This window comes from Penaeus japonicus, unplaced genomic scaffold (assembly GCF_977035675.1).
Source record: "Penaeus japonicus unplaced genomic scaffold, GWHDUDI00000001_assembly GWHDUDI00000007, whole genome shotgun sequence".
NCBI classification, from domain to species: domain Eukaryota; kingdom Metazoa; phylum Arthropoda; class Malacostraca; order Decapoda; family Penaeidae; genus Penaeus; species Penaeus japonicus.
This window is the reverse complement of record NW_028234409.1, coordinates 7,190,462-7,195,461: the sequence shown is the minus strand read 5'-3', so window position 1 is coordinate 7,195,461 and position 5,000 is coordinate 7,190,462.

Below are 5,000 nucleotides of genomic sequence, written 5' to 3'. Positions count from 1 at the left end.
TTTTTCTGCGTGTACACCCTCCTATACTTTATTCCCCTTCTCCTCCTGATCCTCTTCTTCTTTTTCTTCTTCTTCTTCCTCCTCCTCCTCAGCCGTTTCTCCCTCCTCTTCTTCGCTCTTCTACTTTTCTTCGTACCCTTTCCTCCTGCTCCTCAATCTCCTCCTCTTCTCCTCTTCTCCTTCCCCATCTCCTTCTCTTCCTATTCCTCATCTTCTTCATTCTCTCCTAACATCCTTCTTTTCCCTCCTCTTCTACCTCATTCTTCTTGCCACTCGCCTTCTCCTCCACCCCCTCTTTCTATCCTTCTCCTTCTCTGCCTCTTCTTCCTCCGCCCCCGCCGCCGGGCTTCCTCCTCTCTCCAGCATAGCAGAGCAGAGATTTATCAGGAAACGCGTGCCCTTCTTAGGACTCCTAGGGTTTTAGGAGGAGGCGGAGGAGGAGCAGGCGAGGAAGGTAAGGAGAGGGCGGGGAGCAAGGAGAGGAGGAGAGGAGGGAAGAGAAGGGAGGAATAGAGGAAAAAAGAGGGAGGAACGGGAGAAGAAGGAGGAAAGGAAGGGAGAAGCGAGAAGAGAAGGGAATAGGAAGGGAGAAAGAGAGGAGAGAGGAAGGGTGGATAGGAAAGGAATTGTGGGGAGGTCGGGGGGTTAGGAAGGGAGGGAGGGTTAGAGCAGCGGGGGAAGGGGAAAAGGGACACGATAGATGGAAAGTGATGGAAGTTCATGAGACAGTATTACCAACTCGGTGAGAAAGATGAAGAAAGAAAGGGTAGAAAAAGTGACAAAAGGAATGGGAAAAGTTGTGGAAAGAGTAAAGGATAAAAGGAGAGAGGTTTGAGGGGTGGGTGTTTGTCTGACTGATGTCCTGTTTACCTTTTCCCCTTGGGGAACGAGGGGCAAGCCAGGACTGCACCATACGGGCAACACCCCACACAGACTCAGCAGACTGGTTTCGGCAACACACCACTGCACACAGCACACACACAACACCCACCACAGCTACAGACTGGTTGTTGGTTGTTAAAATATTTAATTTTTAATTTAAAGCAATAAATATATCAAAATGCACTACTATCTAACAAAAAAGAATGCCTTCCAAGATGGTTATAACAAGACTCCGTCTCATTTCTTAACCCACTACCCTCAAAAAAAAAAAAATCCCACAGCCGCATCTCTGCCTGCTTTCTGCCCTGCGTTAAATGCCATCATCCGTTTCTTTGGCAGTGTGCTGGTCCTCTTGTGCGCCGACCCGAGAATGATAAAATACCAGAGGTTACGCCTCCAGTGGAAGCCGCGGCGGGACGGAAAACGGGAGAGGGTTTTCGCCGCCGAGGAAGGGTCACCGACTCCGTTTTCGTTTAAGAGAGCCGAGGGACCGCCGCGGCCGTCGCGCGCAGCCGTTATGACGTGTCCGACCGTCTGTTTCCCTCTGTCGGCCTGCCTGTTCTGTGTCTGTAGTCTCAGGACGGGACGAGAGATGAAGAGAGCCGGCGTGAGCGAAGCGAGAGGAGAAGGCGAGGGACGGGCGGCGAGGCGAGAAGAGAGAAATAGGAGCCAGAAGATGAGAGGAATTGAGGCGATTGAGGGCGAGAAAGGACGAGAGAGCGAGAGAGAAAGGAGGAGAGAGACGAGAGGTGGGTAAATAGAAACATTAAGAGGAAAAAAAGTCGAGGGAGAAAAAGAAGCAGGGGGAAAGAAGCAAGGGGGTGAGGGAGGAAGAGAAGAGTAGAGGAGAGAGAGGGAGAGAGGAGAGAGAAGGTGGAAGGAAGTATTTAAAGCTGACTGGATGATGATTACGAACGCGTCAGGAGGAATGTTTTTTACTTAAATTCCTTCTTGAAGAAAAGGAAAAAGAACGAAAAGAGAAAAAAGAAAAAGAGAAAAGATAAATAATAAGGGGCCGCGAGGTCGTTAGGGATTAGGGTTGTTTTTGAAGAAAGAATTCTTGAAGAAGATAGAAGAAGAAAAACCAAAAACAGCAAATGAGAATTGAGATGAAAATGAAAAGAAAAATGGATAGGTAAGATAATGAAGGCCATTTTCGACTCCCCCCCCCCTCCCCGGCGGCCCGCGCCATTGAAAATGAAAATCAAAATGAAAATAGACAGAAAAAAAAAAAAAATGATGACATCACCAATGCACACTCATCCCCTGTTTATAATCGGGCCATAGCATGATAACCTAACAAGGAACTGAAACACACAAAAACGAAAGAAATGCAAGAAAAAGTGCATGAGGGGAGATAGAAAGAGGAGAGAGAGAGAGGAAGGAGAGAGAAGGAGGGGGGGGGGGAAAAAATACATATAAAAATCCAAGCAATTTTGCCGGCAGAGGCAAACATTTTTCCTGCCTGCCAGCATGACTTCGCCAATGCCAACCCCTGCCCCCCCCCCCTCGGGTGGTATGTAATTGCGAGAGAAGAAGTAACTCTTCCTGAACTCCGGCTTTTTTGATGAAAGGGAAAAAGGAACAGATGAGAAGAGAGTGCGAGAGAGATAGATATCCAGATGAGTTAGAGAAATAGAGAGAAAACAGGGCGAGAAGAGACTCGAGAGATAGAGGAGAAGTGGGAGGGCAGGTGTAATTTAAGGATTCAAATGGGTAGAGAGGAAAGAGCGCAGGAAGTAATTAAGAAAGAAGGAGTTCTGTACCTCCCCCCCCCCCCGGCGAAGATTATTGTTAGCAATTATGGGCGATTGTAGCAAGTAGAAGCGAAGAGTTGGAGAGGAGAATGAGAATGAGTGAGAGTGAACAGATAGAGAGATGGAGGGGAGGGTGTGAAAATGATTGGATTGAATTGTGATTGAATTGTGATAAAAAAAAAAAAAAAATTATTGTGTTTCATAATATAAAGTAGAGGAGAGGAGAGGAAGAAGAGACGGGAGAGAAGGAGGAGACAGACGAGGAAATGAGAGTGACAGGAGTCGAGACAGAGGAGACAGACCAGAAGAGAAGAGAGAGGAGAGAGAGGGTGGCGGAGAGGAGAGAGAGACAGAGACAGAGGACAGAAGAAGGAGGATAGAGAGATAGAGAGAGATAGAAAGAAGAAGACACAAGAACAAAATAATAAAAAACGCCGCGCTACGCGCAACCATCGCCGCAAATAGCCGCAACATAACAAAATATAAAGCACAGAAAAAAATAATAGGTAAAGAAAAAAAAGAGAGAATGAAAATAAGAAAAAGAGAAATGAGAGAATGAAAAAAAAGAGACAGAGAGAAAGGGACAGAGATGGCTATTAAAAAAAGCACAACACACTATACAACAAGTGATCTGAGACCAACGGCCCAGGGATGATATCCATGGTTCGGAACTAATGGACGATAACATAACTTGGAAATAATAATACAGGGGGGTGAAAGGCCTTGTCTTGCATCTTGTTGTCTCTTTCTGTTTTTTTTTTTCTTTTTTTTCTCTTTGTTTTTGTTCTCAGTCCATGTGAAGGAGGGGAAATACGGAGTGCAATTTTTAGATAGTTTATTTGCGTTTGTTAGTCGAAAAAATGAGAAAATCGAAAAAAAAAAACTGATAATTAATTTTATTTATATATTTATTTGTCTGTTTATCAATTTATTCATTATCAATTATCATTATTAACATTACCAGTATCAACATTGTTTTTATTACCATTACTATTATGATTATTATAATTTAGTAAGTGTATAAAATATGAAGAATGAAGAAAAATCTATATGATGTTTTGTTATTGTTGTTGTAAATCTAAAAGCTCTTCGTTATCACATTCAGCATCATAAAGAATCATCCTTGTAAATTCTTTATCCTTTTTCATCACAATCTTGTAGATTTTTTTCATGTTTCTTTATATACATTCAACATCATGAACAAAACAGGCTTCTTCTATGGAATAAAATTATAGAGAAAAAAGTAGGTGAAAATAATTTACCCACATCATACCAATAACAGCAGCTAGAAGAAACACATAACCACACACACCACAACACACACACCACTCACACACACACAACACAACACACGCAACACCCCGCAACGCACGCACTTCTTTCGCACACAATTTCAGCATCACTAACAACAAAAAACAAAAAAAACAACACTAAAATACCACTCTTATAGATCCCACATTCATGTCCAGGAACATAACATACAAACGCAAAAAATATAACAACAGAAAAATCAAACACATTGTCTGTAGAATTCCCGCCAACTTCTATATCAATAACAAAAAAATTCTACAAACAAAATTTACATCCTTGTGTTTTTAAACATCTTCCCTTCACATTCAACACAACACAAAAAAAACATCCTAATAAATCCTCGCTTTTAATCCCAACAACCAAAAAAAACAAACAAAATAAATAAGGTTAATATATAAAAAAAAAAATAGAGAAAACTACCACCCTTTCAACATTCTCCTTTCCTTTTATATCAGAGCATAAATATAGTCGTTCGGGGTTTTATTTTAGCGGCCACCATATGGCAGGTTGTAAGTGGCCCGGCAGGGCCGAAGGGCGAAGTCGCCTGTCGAGACCCTCCGTGGTTGATGAAACCTTTTTCACTGTTTTTTAATTTTGCCCTTTCTTTCTCTTTTTCTTTTCTTTTCTTCTTTCTAGATCTGATTATTTGTTTTGGGTATCTACATTCGACTTTGTCTTACTTTCTACGAATTATGTTTCTGTCGAACTGGTTATTGAGCTTCTACTGTATGTTATGTTTCTATCTTAGTGCTCTCTATCTCATTCTCATCTTTCTCTCCTCTCTGTCTTTCTTTTCTTTCTCTTTCTTCTTCCTATCTACTCTCTCTCTGTCATCTCTCTCTGCTCTCCTCTCTCTCTTATCTCTCTCTCTCTCTCTCTTCTCTCTATCTCTCTCTCTCTCCTCTCCTCCCTTCATCCTCCTCTTTCTCTCTATCCTCTCCTCTTCTCTCTCACTCTCTCTCTCTCCCTTCTCTCTCTCTCCTCTCTCTCTCTTCACACATCTCTCTTCCTTCTCTCTCTCTCTCTCTCCCTACCCCTCCATCTCTCTAC